Source organism: Mastigoproctus giganteus, chromosome 9 (assembly GCF_048544385.1).
Source record: "Mastigoproctus giganteus isolate SK-2022 chromosome 9, ASM4854438v1, whole genome shotgun sequence".
In the NCBI taxonomy this organism is placed as follows: domain Eukaryota; kingdom Metazoa; phylum Arthropoda; class Arachnida; order Uropygi; family Thelyphonidae; genus Mastigoproctus; species Mastigoproctus giganteus.
Window position 1 is genome coordinate 214,320,377 of NC_143583.1, and position 20,921 is coordinate 214,341,297.

Below are 20,921 nucleotides of genomic sequence, written 5' to 3' on the forward strand. Positions count from 1 at the left end.
ACAAAGCAGGAAAATCGAATCGCAGCTTAGCCTCAATTTAGGTTTCGAATATATTTTTAGTAACAGTCCAGGTCATTGAAAGAATGTTGTTGCTGTGCGAGACTGTATCCATGACAGCTCCAGTAATTGGAAATATATGATGGTGATGGCAACCGAATAAATACAGTGAAACCGCTTAAGTTTAAGTTGTTTTTGAAGGCAGGAGGCTTTCGAAATTATTGAGCATTAAAACATCTTTGGAGGAGATGGGGACTACTTTTTTTTACCCAAATGTAATTTTGAGAACTAGAAACTTATCTTCCTTACAGTAATGTTTTTTTCTTTCAATGCTGTCTTTAAAGTTATTGAATTTTCCATTAAGACTGAATTGTGCATTTAAAAATGGCCAAAATTTAAAGAAATACTCGTCAATTTGTAATCTAATACGATAATATACGTTCATTATCGTTAACGGCTGCGGTAAATGAATATGAGAAAGGGTGTGTAAGATAAATTCGAAAATAAAGACATTTTAAACTTAATTCATTAGTAAAGTGACCCCTTGTGCCAAGATTTCGTAACCCAACGATTTCTCAGTATTTTAGACATACTTATATCTAAATATATACTTCTTTCTGATTAAGTTTTACTTAGAACCTGGAATCACTTTAGATTTTCTGTTCTGACTATGCTATTTCTCCATATTATTACATGCAGTGTAATTGGATTTCAGGTCACGTTATCTGGAATGTCCAAGAGGCATATTGGAATAATTTCTTAAATTACGTCCAATGTGATGTATTTTGTTTTCCATACTTATGTGAAAATATCACTGCAGACCTAATAGAATAGTAGCCTCTGTTGATACCAAAGTCAGAAATAGGTAGACGATAACTCTGCAACTACTCGTGGAACAGAGACTGTTACCTCGTTAAATTAAGGAAGATTAAAATCAATTCTGGAAATTTCCCGCAATGGCTAGCATCATTAATTATATAATTAATGAAGCGAAGCTTCGGAATGAAGAGTACTAGGGACTACGAGCACCAAAAGACGACCTGTGGAGAGGTACAATATATCTTCAATGTTAGGACAGAAGCACCAGCTGATTTTTTTTTTCTCTGAAATCTTCTGCATACGATACGTTTTTCGAACGCAGTATTAAAAATGTTCACTAAACTAAAATTTGTCTGCGCGGGTAGCGCAATGGTTATAATTATCGTCCCTATCCCCCGCCAGGTGGTAAAGACCTGTGTTCGAATCCCGTCAATGACGCGAGGTAATTTTATGGGCTTTTTTTCACCTTGCGGCTGAGTCAGTTGGATCTCAGGCGTGCACAGCGATGTGTTTTATCCTTCTGGAAACTTAGATTTTTCGTTCAGCAAAATAGGCAAATCGACCACAGAACAGATGCAATTTATAGACATGGGCAATTAAGATAGCTTTTGGGTGGCCCTAATATGACAGTTTTCTTAAGCGAAATTTTTAATACGGTATGCGAAAAACGACCAGTTTTAGATGAATATCCGATTGTAAAATTAAACTGATCCTGAGTACTGAATTCAGCATCAGTTTTAGCTACAATTGTTTCTTATCCATATAATGAATCTTTTACATTAATGCAGCTTAATGTATCGTTAAGCTACGATCTGCAGTTCTGTGGGCCGAATATTATCTGCTACCTCATGCTATAACTTCTAATCATAAAGCTTTGAACTTCTTCATTTTCTTCTACATTTTTCGAAAAAATATCTGTCCACTCTTGGTGTCGTTCACTTATATTAGCCTTCCTGAAATCAGAGGAAAGATCCTTCTTTTTGAAATAGTTATAGACTATCTCTCTCTCTCTCATCAGCTGTTTAAACGAGATCTTTGAAAGGGTAGTATATCGAATGGTCATCTTAGAATCACAAAACATTATGAATGAACATCAGTATAGTTTTCTAAACAACAGGAAGCTAACATTCGCATTTGTTAATAACAACTGTAAATATTAGGAAAGAATTTGATACTACATAGAGGTGTGGCACCTTTCAAGATTTGCGCATTTTTTACCTCCCTCAGAACTTTTCTTTTCAGGTTTGTAACCACACACATTCTTAGTGCAACAGATGATCTTAGCTTCTCCTGTCACTTGCAGAATGCGAACACCACAGAGCGAGAACTCCAGCTTGCGATAACTAAGCTGGAATGTTGGGCATTGAGAAATGAATGACAAATTTTCGAGGAAGAATCTGCCGCCATATACACTGGTGTGCAAAACTTAAGAACCAACACTATTTCTCAAGGTTACAACCACAAAATCTTTACTTCAGGTATTCTTTACTGATGATAGTAGATTCAGTCTCAGCAGCGATTCTGGGCGTCAGCTAATCTGGCGAGAGGATGGCACACAGTATCACCCAGCAAACATCGCTGAAAGGGATCGATATGGCGGTCTAGGTGTTCTCGTCTGGGGAGGCGTTATCTTGGATGGACGTACACAACTCCAGATACTGGAAGGCGGTACTGTAACCGGTGCACGCTACTGTATTGAGGTAATCTTTCCCCGTGTGCGTCTGTTCCGAGGTGCCATTGGCTCTGATTTCCTGTTTATGGATGATAACGCCAAATCCCATCGCACTGCAGTTGTTGATATGCATTCGGAAAGTGAGGAGATTGTTCGTATGGATTGGCCACCGATCGAACACATATGGGACGTTCTGGGGAGACGCCTAGCAACACGTCCACACCCACCAGAAAATGTTCACTAGCTGAAGATGGCGCTGACAGAGGAATGGACGATGTTACCGCAAGAACTTATCAACAACATTGTTCTAAGTATGGATGGGGGTATTTGTTTGTTAGTTGTTGGCGCATCGGGCTTCTGTGACTATAATGCACCTCCCAAAGTTTTTGCATTTTACTCCGACCCCAGCCCGAGGCGGGTTTCGAACCCGCCAGTTGCCAGTCAAGCACTTTACCCACCTGGCTAGCCTGGTTGCCGACAGGAGCTACAAAGCCTGCATCGACATTAGGGGTGGCCATATCTCCTACTGAGGACCACCTCTTCCCTTTGCTCCATCTATCATCAAATGTTACTCTTAATACAGGGAAATACACTTGCTTAATACATTTGATTAATCAAGAGTGTTAAAATGACACTGAGAATGACCTTAATACAAGATGTAGAAATTTCGATGAATGAATTTAAAATTTAAGTTACCATCTGTTTTGTTTCCTCCGAATCCATTTTGTCCTGCCACGATTGGAAGCATTTTTGGAACTCGTTTACTGATACAATTTTCGTACCCTCGACTTTCGCTGCTGGTTTAGAGACCTAGAACGGGCACAGTTTCAATTGAGAATAAAAAGAGGTCAGTACAGTGTTAATTGTGATGCGGCTCCGGGGGTTCCCCCAACAAAAAGAGGTCAGAAGGAGTCGAATCGGAGTAGTAGGGTAGATGTTTTCTGAAGGATTAGTTTTTTTTTTTTTTTTTTGCCAAAATTGTCTCACTAACGCCGGAGAGGAAATATCTCACAGAAAAAGCAGACCCTTCAGACAGAACGCCTTCCTACTTCTTTTATTTGTTCCATCTGAAACATATTTTTGATCTTTGGAGCAAGTCCATTGGTGTACATTGAGGATTAAAAATGATGATAGCTAACAATTCCCAGAAATGCTATAAATCAAAGCAGAAGAAATTGACTTCGTGTGGAGCTGCCCATGAGTATAAAAAGTAAATTATTGGAGAGTCACTGTCCAGGAAAGTCTTCCTGAAAACAGTTTCCAAATCTGGTATATAACTGAGCGAAGTAGTAGTGCTGCTATTGGAGTTATAACAGCTACTCTACTTTGCTGTTACCCACACAGTTCAATATCCTGCGAACTTTTTATAAAGCCTTGATTATACTTAAAATAAAACCTTGATTAAATTAATTTAATTTTCGCTTAAATTAAGTTGTTAACTGTCATAAGTATAGCTTTATTAAGAATCATGAAAATCTTTGTAGCTTTGAGATTTGCGGAAAATTAACCACGCCCGCCATCCACGTGTCTAAAACAGGTATAATAGCAAATACGTTCATGCTGGAATTAAGCAGATCAACGAAATACAGAAGATGGTGTGAGGCGTTTAGCTTAGAGACTTCCAAGGGAAGCCGTCATGGAATGCCATATTAGCAAAGAATTTGTTGATGCAAATGAGTTCAGTAAAACTACAACAACCTAGAAACACCAGCTGGTTGCGGAAATACGTTTATGATTCGGGGCTTTTGTTTCGGATTTTGGATTTTGATTCGGGGTTTATTATTCGGGGCTTAGCCCAAAGCCACCTGAGTGGCTTTCGGATAGCCATTGCGACCCGTGGCAGAAGCCTTTTGGTAACCAGAGAATGGATATCTTGAGGGCACTGTGCACAGTAGTTCTGTCTATCGAAACGGCAGCCTTACCATTGAAGCGCATTGATGTAGGTGTTATACAGTACCCGTCTGTACTACGGCAGCGGTTGTATATTTCGATCAAGAGGCGAATCATAACCGTTTTTCCGCAACCAGCTGGGCCGGTCAAGAATATTTGAATTGGTTCGCGACTGAGATAACAGACTCCAAATTACATGCATGAGTAGAATCTTTTGCTTGTCATTGGCCATTCTCATTAAGTTGCAGAAGTCCTCGTTGGTCATCAAGTTTTCTTGTTTCATTGCGTTTGCGCAGAGTCGGTTGAGCGTGGAGAGCTTTAGATCCTCATTCATCTCGCTGTTTGGATGGTTGTAAAAGTTTCGAAAGGGGTCTTTTCTCGCACTCGCGTTACAAGGCTATGTGGGTCATTACTGCATGCTTCGTCAAGGTGACACATCGTTTTACATATTTCAATAGTTTTGCGAATTTCCAAGTCGAATTCATACAATTTACGATCTAGTATGAGCTTTCATTGTCGTCGTAGATCTGGACATATTTCATCTGTGACAGTATCTCTGTTTCCTCATTGCGGAATGGAATGTGCAGCGTTACAATCTCGTGCTTGTACTCGTTGAGATCCTGAGCCAAGTCATAGTTTCGATAGCGTATTATGCGTGGATACTATCGTTTCTTGCAGATCTCGTTAGCGCTGCATGTGTGATTTGTAACAAAGAATGACAGAGTACACGATCCAAGATGACAGTATGATTGTAACAAGACAAATACTTGTATTGTTGCAATCATACTATTTAACAAATGGCTACAATCAAATGGGTAATTAGGCTATTGGCCTAACCTCTACCGAACGTTGATTCGGTAGAGTAAGTAGCGGGCATGAGCATAAATTACATAGTTCATGATTTCAGTTTTAGCTGTTCGAAATTTAGTAGACGTCGTCAATAATATATATACATAAAACATCTTTCGTGCGTACAATTACACGCGCGATTTTTTCTTAATAAATATCTCTGTCCTGAACATTCTTCTGACTTTATGTGTGGCTAACTGGAGCATAAACAGTGATACCGCCGTTCACCACTGTAATCGACTAAGGTTGCATTCCCTAACGTCAGAACGTTAGCGCAATTCCTACTGTTGCAAACAATTGGCAAAGTGCCAACTTCGCATGACTTACAGAAAGAACTAGCTTTTGACATCAATCGTAGCAATCGCCTTATAAACGATTACGATAATTGAAATGTCAAATTATGCTATGATACTATTATACTAGAAAGAAAAAAAATTAAGAAAAACATTAAAATATTCTGAAGAGCATTTGGATATGAACAGTCAAACGCCAAAATACTTACGCATATTCGTTAGTCCTTTTAAATAGTATAAAAAAGTACCAAATAAAGAAAGAAGTCCATAAAAGATCAGCGCGTCATTAACAGGATTAGAACCAAAGCCTTTTGTACATATGGGAGGACTGATTATAATCGTTGTGCTACTCGTGAGGGCTAGCATGCAATTAGCAGCGCAGATTTCTTTTCGAGAATCATAAACATGATGTCACAGCGTGACCTCAAGTTTGCTGTGATAGGCCAACGTGAGAGTGTTATTAGATGAATAGTTAGGATATCGCACTGCGTTGGAAATATTCGAGCATTATGGAAATACTGATGTGGAGCCTTAATTGCTTAACTGTATGTGCATTGTGATCAGTATTTTATGTAACTGTTAAAAGGAGTGAAAATGAAAATTATACAGAATTTATATGTCTGACAATTCCCTAAATTGTGGGAAAACAACAGAATGAAAGATCATATCAGTAAATGATATGATCTTTCGTTTCTGAAAAGAGTATGAATATGGAATTTCTGAAAGGAGATGAATATGGAGTTTTATCTCGAATTCACCCATCCAATTTTAATCTCCGCAGAAACAGAAATAAACATGCGATCATTTAGACATTCATTTTATAATATTCATAAACCTCAGTTTTTAGTTTGAAGCCAGTATTGTATAGTGTAAGTTTGGTGGGAAAAAAACTCGAGTTTTCTCTACAGAAAACTACGCAACCCTCGCCTAAGACCAACTGACTCGGCCACGAAGAAAAGCCCTAAAAAATTACTCTTGTAACTGACGGAATTCGACCTGAGACCTTTTACACTCGGTGTGAAAAAGCAGCGATTATAACCACGGTGGCACCCTCGACAGAGTCCCAAAGAGTTTTACGATAAAGGGATTTTCTTGACTCCAAATTACCAGAAATTAAATTCTCGCTACTACGATGAGATGATAAATTTATTCCTGTAAACAAGCCCATCAAAGCGCACGTTGTGATCACAGAAAATATATATTATAATTCGGCTACACCAAGCTTCCTCTTTAATAATCGATACTATACAAAAGATGTATCAAAATTGTTTGAGCTCAAAGTAAAGCATTGTATATTTTAAATAAAAAGAAAACTGAATGGTATTTTTGAAATAAGTAAGTAGAAATCTATAACACCTATTGACACTTGAGTGCAGTAAGATTACTACTGCACTCTGATGTCCGCTGCTTATTTGGAAGAAATTTTTTGACCCTACATTAAGTACTCTCACTCAGTGTACTCCCACACCACTCGTCCACATGACGGATTTGCTTGCAGAATTCTTTTTATTGCAGAAATGCAGTGACTGCTTCGCAGTTTTTTCCAGTGAATGAAGAGGCAACGTGTGATTGCCCTCGCTAGCAAGACCCTATGTTTGCCGTGAGACAGCAACCGCCTAATTAGATTGTCGAAGAAAACTTCTATTGTCCTAAATTGCACGCGCATCTAACGGTGCCATTTGGCAGCTAACCTCCGTCGTGTCAGTTATATAAGAAGAGTGCCATCAGGCCTTATAAAATGTCCATTTATTGCCACCTTGGCCTCGATGCTCTAGACAGATGACAGTCTGATTGCTACGCAAAGAAAAGATGAATGAGAGATACGCCTCGTGTACCGTCGTCGAGAGGGTTAATGAAGTAGAAGATGACCGAAACCGGGGGCAACGTAGGCATAACAGCAGCAGCAGCAGCAGCACTCTACACTGGGACAACCGCAGCCACCTGACAGTTTAGCTGAAAGAAGTTATTGCAGATTGCCTACGGGAACAAGTTTCTTTTTTTAGGAACAATACCCTGAGTTAGACAGATTGGCGTGCACCGATGTTCTTAAAAAAAAGAGTAAATATTTAATAATTCAGTCAGGGTGGAACACTTTTCTGCGCAATTATTCTTCAATTGCGTATTCCAGCTCGCTGTCGAAGCAAATGAACAATTGTGGTGATGGACGTTGCAGTAGATGTCAGAGTTCATCACGCAGTATTATAGATAGTATACTTTATAAGCACCATCTACAGTCTTACAAGAGCACCAAAAAATCTGGGCACATAAACGAATCAAAACAGTTCCTTTATTCTGCTGATACAAGATTTATAAATATTAATCAGATTATTCTCTGATATATGTGTACAGAAATTAAATTAGCATATTAAAAATCTACAGTGGCCTCCCGATTATCCGGGGTGTACTAGAAATAAATTTGCCCGAATAATTTTCAAAATGAAAGAAAATCTCATAAATTTGACAGAAATGTCAATCTATTTTGTAAATCTAATAAGTAACGCTTCTCTAGTAGAGAAGACTACTATTGTGTTTGGCATGTTTGCATTATCAGGATATCTGCCCACCCACCGCTGATAGGGCAACAGCTTTGAAACGGTGACCGTCTGAGTGATGGTATCCACTGATAATAAATAACAGTAGTCTTCTCTATTCGAAGTAGTGCAATACCTGGTATCTCGTTGTGAAGGTAGCCGCAATATAAGATAAAATTAAAAACGATGCCTGCACACTGCGTAGGTAGTTTAATTTATGGACAAACTATGATGACAAATGAAGAGCAAGAAAAACACTGACAGGGAGAAAATTGAGTATACTGAGTTATGCAAAGCCATTAGAAAGAGACTCAGAGAGGACATAAGAAGATTTAACACAAGAAAAGTAGAACAAGCATTAATGGAAAACAAAGGACTTAAATCAGCAGCCATGAGCAGTAACACAGAAAGACAAATGATACTGAAACTGAAGGATAGCGATGGTGTACTTATAAACAGCAGAGAAGGCATAATTCAAATAGCAGAAGACTACTATAGAGAATTATACAAGGAGCGAGGGAATGATACCAGCAGTGGGGAAGATGGATTGCAAAGTAGCAACACATACGACATACCCGATATTCTTCCTGATGAGGTAGAACATGCATTGAAGAAAATGAAGAATCGGAAAGCCCCGGGGGAAGATGAAGTTACTGTAGAGTTGTTAAAATTGGGAGGAAGAGACATAACACAACACAAAAACTGGCAAGGCTCTTCACAAAGTGCATTAGAAAAGGTGTGATGGATGCCTAAGCAGTGGAATAATGCAATCATAGTTTTGCTGCATAAGAAAGGAGATAAATCAGAAATTGGAAATTATAGACAATTAGCTTGTTGTCCCACATCTACAAGTTGTTCACAAGGGTCATTACTAACAGATTAGAAAGAATACTTGATGAGAATCAACCGAAAGAACAAGCTGGCTTTAGGACAGGATTCTCAACTATGGATCACCTTCACGTAATATCACAGCTAATGGAGAAAGCAAATGAATATAAAACACCATTATGCCTGGCATTTGTGGATTATGAAAATCCATTTGACTCTATACAGCATAAGGCAATGTTTCGGGCACTGGAAAGACAAGGCATAGATACCCCATATATTATGATTTTGAAGAAAATATATGAGAGTGCTACCTCCTTTATCAGACTAGACAAAGAGAGAGAGTAGGAAATTTAAAATCGAGAAAGGAATTCGACAAGGAGACACAATATTTCCGAAGCTGTTTACTGCTGCCCTTGAGGAAGCTTTCAGAAGATTAGACTGGTCGCAGAAAGGAGTCAATGTGAACAGAGAGTACCTAAACCATTTACGATTTGCAGATGACATTGTGGTCATAAGCCACGATCCCAAAGAATTACATGAAAATCTTAATCAGTTATGCACAGTTAGTAAGGATTTTGGACTAAAGATGACTATGGCTAAAACAAAAGTAATGATGAACAAGTATGCCACAGAAAGGGAAATAATGATTGAAGGAGCAGTAATTGAAAAGGTGGAGTCATATACTTATCTGGGACAAGTTATTAGCTGTAATAATGATAAATGGCTGGAAGTCAAGAGAAGAATAAATTTTGGATGGATAGCATTCAGGAAATATACTGAAGAGCAATATCCCAGTTTGTCTGAAACGTAAAATCATGAACTAATGTATACTCCCCACCACGACTTATGGAAGTGAAACTTGGGCACTCACCAAAAGAATGGAAGAGAAGCTGAGAACTACACAGCGAAGAATGGAACGAATTATATTGGGAATCAGACTGTTAGATAAGAAGAGAAACACATGGATTAGGCAGCAAACTCAAGTAAAGAACATTATCATTGAGGGTCCCACCCGCGCCACCATAGAAACCCAGGCTACGGTTGTTCTCTCTGCTCTGTCCGTATGGGCCACGGAAAATAAACTCTCAGTCTCCACTGAGAAGGGCAAAACCCTCCTATTAAAAGGCAAACTGGACTTCTCCAGACCTCCTACCATACGTTTTAATGGCCGCCCACTGAAAAACTACCGATCGGTGAAGTACCTGGGACGACAGGAGAACTTTCATTCCTCATATCCAAGCTATCAAAGAAAAGATAAAAAATTACATCACTATGTTAGCACGCTTTACCCGCAAGGACTGGGGTCTTAAAGGACCAACTCAACGCCTTTTATATTCAGCAGTATTTATACCAATTGTCACATATGGAGCTGCAGTTTGGTACCACCGAATGACTTTAGTGCATGCTCAACGTAAAATTCAGCAAATTCAACGACTTATGCTACCACAAATGACCCGCGCATGTAGAACGACATCAACTGCCGCCCTACAGCTACTAACAGGCCGCCTCCCTTTGGACCTCCACGTCGCTTTTATCGGACTTTCTCATGCCATCAAGAAGAATAAGGAAGCTGAATTCCTCACTATTCAAACCCGTACCGATACCGACATCAAACAGGAACATAAACGTGTGTGGCTAGAATTGATAAACTTATGGCAAACCCGCTGGAATAACTCCACAACTGGTGCAACTACTAAACTTTTCCTTCCTGTGGTAACCTACATCAACAAGCAACGTTCCACTTGGTTCTTGCCTAACGTCTATGCTTCCTTCCTATTAACTGGCCACGGGTCCTTCAAGAGACGCCTTCTAGAGTTCGGCCTAGTCGAGGATGCCCTCTGTACCTGCGGAGAACCTGAAGACTGGGATCACGTGATGCAATCATGCAACGTATACTTAGACCTAAGAAACCAACTACTCCTAGACCTCCACACTACATCACTTCGGCCAGAAACCAAGTTATTGGAATCTAATGATGCCTTCCGTGCACTGACCAGTTATGCCAACGAGGTCTTTCGTCGTCGCTGGCATCACCTGCAACTCCCGAACACTACTCCTGGATAACCTCCTCTAGACAGCAACTGATACGCAGCACCGGAAACTTCCAGACATGAAACTGCAAATGGCGGACAGCCCTGTCGACGCCGCTCCGTGATTCTCCATTGTGACGATCCTGGACTCTTTAATTTGAACTTTACCTATTCTCTTCTTACTACCCACAGTCTTTCTCCAGGACTCCCACAACGGCACCTAGCACTCTTCCTGCTCCGTTTCGCCTGGGAGGATGCCTACGCTCTGTCATCCTCGCTATCTTGTCTGTCTTCCACTTTCCTGTCTCTTCTCCGCTCTTTCCTTGGCCCTCCCCACTCTCGCTCCTGCAAGAGTGTGGACGGCCCGTCAGATGTCTTTTACTCCCTGGTCCGGCTCCTCGTGCCAGTGGACGGATGCTGGGAGGCTCCTTCCTGGTGATCGCGCCTCCCAGTAACGAAGAGGCCAGTCAAACAACACAAACAACACACTACTCACACATAACCCACACTGACTGGCTTTGCTATGTTAACAGAGTATTTAACGCGGATTTGTGGGAAACCACGGGAACCGCATAACAAAAAACACTATGTCCACTATGTCCACTATATTCTTATCAAAACTGAAGAACTAAAATGGGCTTGTGCAGGACACATAGCTCGAAGACATGATGACAGATGGACTAAGAAAATAACAGAATGGTACCCAAGAGGAGCTAGAAGAAAACCTGGAAGACAAAGGCGGAGATGGATAGATGAAATTCGTGAGTTTTTGGGAAGTAAATGGATGGCCAGTGCTCGAAACAGAAGGAACTGGAAAGTTGCTGGAGAGGTCTTCATCCTGCAGTGGATTGAAAATGGCTGATGATGATGATGATGATGATAATCTGCACCGATATTATATAGTTAATTTCAACCCATAACACATTATGCCTTGTGCATTTAATCTTCTAATTCTGTAATAATATATGAATATTTAAATGTATTAAACGTATTAACAAATAATAATAAAATACTATTTTCTAGTCCTGGCTGATAGCACGGTCAGTATAATCGCGCTCCTCCAAACACCAAGTAAAAAGACCTCAGTTCGAATCCCATCAATTACTTGAGAAAGTTTATGGGCCTGTTGAACAGCGTGGATGGATTAGTTTGTCTCAGGCGACGGTATGAATTTTTCTCCCTGAAACCCGGGTTGTTGTAAGGTTTTAGGCATGCCAGCAACTTAGGTCGTATTGCGCCGTTTATACTATATCTGTAGATTGCATGTGTTCTGTGATCGATTTGCTGTTTTCTGGACGAAAAACCAAAGTTTCCGGGAGAAAAAACCATGCTACTCTCGCCTGAGACCGACTAACGCAGCGACCTTGTATAAAAATCGCATAAAAATTCCTCACGTTATTGACGGTGTGGGGAGAATGGTGATTATACCAAATGCTACTCATGAGAGCACCCTGATGCCCTTCATCTTGCCCTCACCAACAACTCTCAAAGCACATGGTTGATGTGTAATTAGTCCTCTAGATATCTAAAGTACTTAAAGGACTACCAGCTTTCCAACTGAGACTTTCTCTTCTGGACGTTTTCAGCCTCTTGATCTTTGGAAACACGAGAATGTGAAATGACATGATATGCGTGATTTCAGTTCCTCTTTTCCATGATTGGATTACTGCTTTAAATCCTCTGAGCTAATATCTGTTAATACTGAGTCATTGGGGGTCGGTTTATAATTTAAAGATCCTTATTATACACCGTTCGACAAAACTTAAGGACTTGTCAGGTTTTCACCTGTAGCTTCTCATAGGAGTGGCCTGGATATGGGAAAAGCACACCAAAGGAACTCGTGAGGTACAGAAATGATGAAGGAAACAACTCAGACACAACAACGGAAACAAAACGGTACAGAGGGATTTTATTCGAAAATGGTAACATAGCACTGGCTGCTGGCTGCCATGATACAGATGTATCACTGTCAAAGATGGAACAAAGGGAAGAGGTGGTCCTCAGTAGGAGATATGGCCACCCCTAACGTCGATGCAGGTTTTTCACCGCCTGTCCATACGTAGAACAATGTTGCTGATAAGTTCTTGCGATAACATAATCTATTCCTCTATCAGCGCCATCTTCAGCTGGTGAACATTTTTCTGGTGGGTGTGGACGTGCCGCTAGGCGTCTCCCCAGAGCAACCCATACGTGTTCGATGGGATTTAGATCGGTGGAACGGACAGGCCAATCCATACGAACAATTTCCTCACTTTCTAAACGCATATCAACAGATGTGGCGTTATCATCCATAAACAAGAACTCGAGGCTAATGGCACCTCGGAACAGATGTACATGAGGAAGGTACTGTAACCGTGCACCGGTTACAGTACCGCGTTCCAGTATCTGCAGTTGTGTACGTCCATCCAAGATAACGCCTTCTCAGACGAGAACACCTCGACCGCCATATCGATCCCTTTCAGCGATGTTTGTGGGGTGATACCGTGTGCCAACCTCTCCAGATTAGGTGACATCCAGAATCGCTGCTGAGACTGAATCTACTCTCATCATTGCGCTGCTGTACAGTCCTTGTGTTCGATGCGCCATTGTAAACGGTGTTTCCGATGGGTAGGTGTTAAAGGGACACAGCGTACTGGCCGTCCGGCAAACAGTCCACCTTTATGGAGTTGCCTGGCCACATTAAACCGCGATATCGTGCGTCCTGTGCTCCTGTACAGCTGGTTTGCAATGGATCCCTCTGTCTGGTGTCGTTCCCTTTTGGCCTGCAGGAGTATATAGCGGTCATTATTGGGCGTTGTGTTTCGTGGATGACCACCACTGGTCCTTCGAACAGCTGTATCTGTCGTTCTGAAGGACAACCATGCACGTGAGACGATGCTATGGGCATTACCGAACTCTGTAGCCACACTCATCGCACTTCGACCTTCCACGAGCTTCCCAATTATTCGACCCCTGGTAAAGTCATCGAGATGTTGTCTACTGGCCATTTCGTTTTCTGTAGCACTGTATGAAACAAATAGAATGTCTGAAACAATCGTGCTCACCATTCGGTAATTTGCACGTTACAGCTGAACTGTTGCTTTTATCTGTTTATGTGAGCCTTCTCATCACGATTCAATTTTTTGCACGTGCACCATCTTTCTGTTGAACGGCCACAGTTATGCAAATCGCCACAGGCTGTTACGTTTGATTTTGTGGTTGTAACCTTTAGTTTTTTTGTGGTCCTTAAGTTTTGTAACCTTTAGAAATAGTGTTGGTCCTTAAGTTTTGCACAACAGTGTACCTATATGTATTTTTTGCTTTTTTTGTATTATATATCTCTTCACTGCCTTTCGTATCCTTTCTTACTGATGAATCGTGAACAACTGAGATTGGCACACAGAATAACAAACCATTTGTTATACAACTAAGTAATTTACATATATTGATACATATTTGCATACCATTACTGCAGTAGAAAGTATTTTTGCAGGCAGGTGAAGGTCATTCATTAGCTTTTCCGACTCGTTCACCCTACACTTGTAAAATTAAAGCATAGTCTGTGGCTTTCAGCTTTAAAATGTAATAATTTTCAAAGGACACAGTTATCATTACAGAACTGGACAAACTTTTGGATCGAATGGATGGGTGAAATGGGAAACTGTTTTTTTTTTTTTTCTTTTCGCTGATGCTGTATTAGCATGCTTGTTGCATCATTTGCTCCTGCTAATGCTAATATTGTTGTAGTAGGGTTTAGAAACATCAACGAGTAAAGCCCTATTGCTCCGTATATACTGTCTGTAAATTGAGTGGTTTTGTGGTCGATTTTACTGTTTGTTTGGACGAAAAACCTGAATTTCTGGAGAAAAAACCATGCTACCCTCGCTTGAGATCTGCTTCAGCCACGTTGTGAAAAATGTCCTTTAAATTTTCTCACTTCATCGACGGGACTCGAACTGAGGCCTTTTCCACTCGGTGTGGGGTGGACGGCGATTCTACAAACTGTGGTACCCGCGGGCATGTCTCCCATCTGATCAATGATCTGTAATATACTCACCACTAGTGTCAATCCAACGGTTTTATATTTATTTTTATGTTACTCCTCTTTGGGAAAAATTGAACGAAAAAGTTCAATGAAACTCAAGAATTAGCTCTTGAAATTCTGTCTTTTGATTGTGTTTCGTATATATCTCTCTTAAACAAGCTTCATCTTATGGTTTTCACTTTTTTTTTTATATTTGCGTAGCAAATTTCCTCTTTGACAGCTTATTTCCGGTTTTTTCAGATGACTCGCTGTCTTATAACTTCTTCAATAATAACGGTGACCCCCCAAAGGTTCAGTTCTTTCTTCCACTGTTTTGTTTCTGCCTATTAATGACCTTTTTCTACAGAAGACGGTCATTAACACCCAGAAAGTTTGCTCTGCACATTTAGTTTCCAATTCGAGAAAGTTTGCGCTGCACTAATAGCTTCAATTTTCCAAATATGAAAATCTATGTAATTCTTAAACGGAGCATTCACTTAATTTCAATCCTTCTAAAATACTCTCTTATAGGTCTGCTGTTTCCATGCTCACCATCAATAACGCTCAGATTTTGTGACGAAGTCAGATATCGTTATTGGCCAGGAATAAAAACTAAACCTGACTTATAGCCTTCCTTGGCATAAGTATAACACAAATACTTCTTCTTCTGTATTGGGTAAAGCGAAAGTTCTTTTACTTATTGGTATTACTTTTGTTTTAAAGAAGTACTCACTCTGTCACATCTCAATTCCGCTGCAGAGTACAATATCGTTTCCTCACTTAGAGTGGTACCACCAAAACCTCACTTAACCTGTTCTTTTGTCGGCAAGAGAGCACTTTTACTGAACTGCATCTGTAATTCCGGTTCTTCCTTCTTAACAATTCTAACGCGTTGTTCAAAAAGTCAAAATCTATTCAATATTTAACTCTGGACTCACTTTTACTTTTTCTTATTTATTCCTTCCATTCCAAAAATCAGAAGAAATTTTCCCTTCTGTTCTTTGGAATGTACAGAAAATTCAGGACCGATGTCAACTAGCATATGTCGTCTTCTCAACCTTCAATCCAAACACGGTACCTCTTTAAGTGTAGTCAATTTCATCAGGTGCTGCGGAGGAAACTTCTATTTGGGAAGCATTGACCCTGGGTATTTTATGGATATATTATTTGCATTTCGTCATGATTGATCAAATCAAACCTCTTCCTGAACTTCGATGTTTTTCTGAACTGTTACTTCTAATACTCGGGTAGCATTGACTCTAGCTAATTCATAGATTTGATATCTGCATTCCATCGTGATGTGATCCGCTGAACTATGATTTTATCTGATCTGTGACTATTACCGAATCACAGTTGAATCTTTTTAATTTATCATGGCTCATTGCTACATATTCAAAATTTTTTTTCCTGACCCTGCTGCTTGGAGAACAGAGTTGTTGTCGTAGAGTTTTAAAATCATCAGTGACTAAAGCCATATTGCTTAGTGTATATTATCTGTAAATTGATTGTGTTCTGAGGTCGATTTTCTGTTTGGTGGACGAAAAATCCGAGTTTCCGGGAGAAAAAATCATGATACTGTCGCTTGAGACAGACTAATTCGCCCACGTTGTGAAAAAGGCCCATAAAAATTCCTCCCGTTATCGACGGGACACGAAAACAAGGTCTTTATCCACCTGGTGTGGAGAGGACAGCGATCCTCTCCCCCAACTGTGGAACCCACGAGGGCAGCAGGGTGGTACTCTGCACAACACTGGTCTAAGAAACCGATCACTCAACGCGCACAAGACAACATCACACTACGGAAATACAGTATATTCATCACTATACTGATCGGCCTTGAAGGATACAGTATCTCCTCATACACAAGGCGGTGGTGTTGCCATAAAATGGCTGGGAACCGTCCTTACCCAAGAAATAAAAAAAGTCCCTCGTTGGTTTTAATAAAGTATGATATAGATCTTGCTTAATTGTTAATTTTAATCTTACATCGCAAGTAGTGCAATTAGTTTATGGGAAAACTTTCGTAAACTAATTGCACTACTTGCGATTTTATTGTCGAAATAATCTCAGGCGTGAAATAAAAAGGGATTACCAGGTTTGAATGATGACTGAGGTTGAGGTCCAACGTTCTCTTTAAGGAAATTGCAAAGGAATTGGAAAAATTCTTAACCACGATTCCTGTAAAAGGATGGAAAAATTTATTTTATAAAGAGAAAGTTCTTTAGAAAAGTAATTCTTCTGGTCTCTTTTTTTTCTTTTAATTTGGATTTACAAATAAACTTAAACTACGAGCAGTTTACAGACACGACTAAAAGTTGCACCGACAGCCTCTGAAACTGGACTCTCTAAAACAAATATTTTAGAGGACGAACCTTTTCAAGGTTCGTTCTCACTTAGTTCCAAAGACGTTGCTTTTGCTTCAGAAAAGGAATTAGGAGCAATTTCACAGAATGATTTGAACATTTTTAAAGAAGATTTAGAAAGTTTTTTTTTGTCCGGATCAATGATTGGAGACGAAAACTATAGGTATCACTGGGATCTAGAGGTCAGATAAGTCAAATATTGACAAGAGGATTGAGGATCCTTGTCACTCTACAGTGACAAGAATCCTCAGCCCAAAGTTTAAGATACAGCAATTTGCTGAGAAGATCATGATGGCATGTTTATATTATTCCAATGGGACTGTCTAAAGGAGCAGGATTCAAAACCTTACTTCACAACCCTTTATTTAGCCCATATCTGGCTAGCAGAAATCAATATCTGTTTAATCTTTAAAAATAAAAGAATTGTAACTCTTCGTGAACGTTATTTTGCCCATGATGATGAATCTAAAGCTTTTATTTCTCTGTGGGTTGATGCTGAAGACTTTGGCAGAAGTAGCTTAGGAACGATATAGGTTAGGTACATTAAGATCAAGGGCTGGTTATACAGAAAAATAACCTTGTGTTTTTAATAAGTAGGTTGATAACCTATTTAATGCACCTCGTATTTTACACACAGAACTGTTTAGTGCTTAAGGAAAGAATAATTCTATATTCGTGTTTTATGAAATCCTGTTGCAATTCTTTTATAAAATAAGCAACAGAATTTGTGTCCTTTTTATTTGTTTCAGGTGTTTTATTTGGTATTTTAAGTTATTTGAGTCGCTTGCAGAACTTACATGGTAGTTTACTACTTTGGTTCTCAGTCCTTTTAAATTGAAGTAATTAAAATTTATCGATCTACAACTGAAGATTAGACGAAAACTTTTACCAAAGTTTATCTGCTCGTTAACTCAAAAGAATCGGCGTAGAAGTAAAGGACAAAAGGACAGTTGCTAATCCAGGTCTTTCTAACAACGTTAAGTCGTTTGTGAATGGCTCTTCTAGAGAAGATCACTGTTATCAGCTTATTGAATGTTTGTCTGAATCCTGGTCAATATACCATTTCTGGTCTCCTGGCAACTACGCACAATCTGCGTCTAAAGCGGCTGAAGTTTGTTGTGGGTTAATTCATTTCAAACTCTCTCAAAATTGGCTTTTGCAAGAAGATTTACAGTTCAGGGAGAAGAATACCTGCTGAGCACTACAGTCACGCGCATTATAGGTCCACTGCAGTTCAGTCTCTAACATAGACAAGTTCTCTATTAGTAGAGGGTAAGTTTTGATAGTTGATTAATCACTGGGACTGCTACTTAGCAACTAGAAGAAGTGCAGATTCGTTGTCGAACTTTACACAAAGATGTATTAGAAATACACATCTTGATTTGTGTTAAATGAAAGACTTTCCTAGCAGCGCTGTTATTAACGTCGCCATCCTGGACATTACAGCCAATGATTAATAATGTTCATGATGGTTAATTCTTCTGTAGAAATAGCATCACATGCAACTCATATTTCAACGTTTGTTTAAATCCTGAATTCTCAAAACTTTATTGTGACTATGAAAAAAAAGATAAACTTTTCATGCTAACAAACTTCGATATGAACTCCATATCCTTGTGCCCACGAAATATATAAGTTCTTCGAATGAACAAAACAGTATTAATCGTTTATGCAAAAATGGATATCTCTCAAATATGGAGTGATCCTAACTTTGTCCCCTGCCACTCGTTTGTAACTGTCCTATTTCGATTCCATCAGAACTAAAAGAATTTTTGAAGTCCTGTTCAGTAGAAGCAGTACTTAGTCGATATTAGCGAAAGCTGCAGAGTTTCGTCGTTTGAGTTTTTTCATGTTTTTTACGTACAACATGCAGATCGGCCCGTTAACACACACTAGAGGCCGTACTAGAGACACCAATCCACTAGCTCTACTGGGACCTCTTCATAATAACGGACAAAACAACCCCGCACAGTAAGCTGGACATAATCCTTGTCGACAAGAAGGAAAAGGCTACCTAACTGATTGACAAAGCGGTGCCCAACACTGGCAATCTCCAGAAATCCATGAGGAAAAAAGCAGGAAGCAGACGAACCTAAGACAGCAGATCAAAGAGATATGGCATACGCAACAAGTAACGAACATCCGAATCATTGTGTCACCCACAGGTATGGTGCCAAAGACCCTACATAACAGCCCAGCAGCAATAAGTCGCCCAGAAAACCCAGGAGATGAACTCCAGAAAGTTGCAATCCTAAACACCTGTAGAAAATCAGAGAGTTCCTCGCCCAACAGCAACACTAGACGTAACAACAACCATCCTGTGCCCTTGGTACCAGTACCCGTCACGAGGTGGAACCCCATCAGGGAGAAATCGTATAACAATAATAATAATAATTTTTACAAAAGAGGTGATATTTCAGTTTCTTATCTGGAAGCAAAATCTTATATTTCAGTAACATGGATTTTCTTTTAGAGACATTTTCCTAAATTTCATTGCCAAAAATTAATTTAAACAATCTAAGTATCAAATTATTAATTGGCTTCAATTCAGAAGGATTAGTCTGGTCCAGATATCAAAAACATAATTTATAACAGAGTCTATCAGAGTAAAATAAATTTGAACTTTAATCTGGATACTAAAAATGTTTCTCGGATAATAAAATAAAGAAAGAAAGAACCTAAGTTTAGATATTATATAACTAATGTGAGTGAATCAGTTAAGAGAAGTTAAGTGGGTCAGTTAAGAGAATAGTCTTAATCGAAAGACCAAGATACTGATGCTTAAATGCAATATCAATATGAGCACATTTGCAAATATTCAAACTGGATGAGTGTGAAATTTAACTCTTGGTATAGATTGTGTAATTTGATGTGAAGGGGTGCTTAACATTAGTTTTGTTTTGTTTTTTGTAATTCGAAAGTAATTTGTTGTCATGAGCCCATAACTGTAAATTTAATACGTTTTGCTGAATTAATAAGCTCATTGTGCATCTTTTCCAATAATACAAAGTAAAATATTATCAGCATATACTCTAACAGAAACATCTTTAATAATATGAACAGATCGTTTATAAAAATGTTAAAGAAAATAGGACCTGAATGAGTCCCCTGAGGGACACCTTTTTTTACTTTAAGTCTTTTACTTAATTGACCAGTTATATTAACAGTGATCTTTCTGTTGCTATGATAGTAGTTTAAAAGACTGTACACGTTACCCCTAATTGCATATTGATATATCTTTTTTAATAACAGCTCACAGTTCACAAGATCAAATGCCCTTACTTTAGGTATATGAACAAAAGTAGTTTGTAATTATTATTGTTCAGATGAGCGTTAAATTCTTGCATTAATTCAACAAGCAGTGTTTGATATTCTCTTATTCTTCTGATATGAGTAAAAGTTAGGATTAATTAACTAACGTAAATGTCAAAATAATTAGATATTTGTGACAGTAATAAATTTTCATGAGCTCGTATAAGAACCTTTGTTATATACAGGAATAATTTTAAAAATAAGTAATGATGTAGGATATGACCGGTTAATAATATCTTGTCAATCAGATAAACAATTAATTTAGCAAAAAACATGTACATCAAATACGTCAAACAGTATGTACATAATGTCCATCAGTACATGGACATCATGT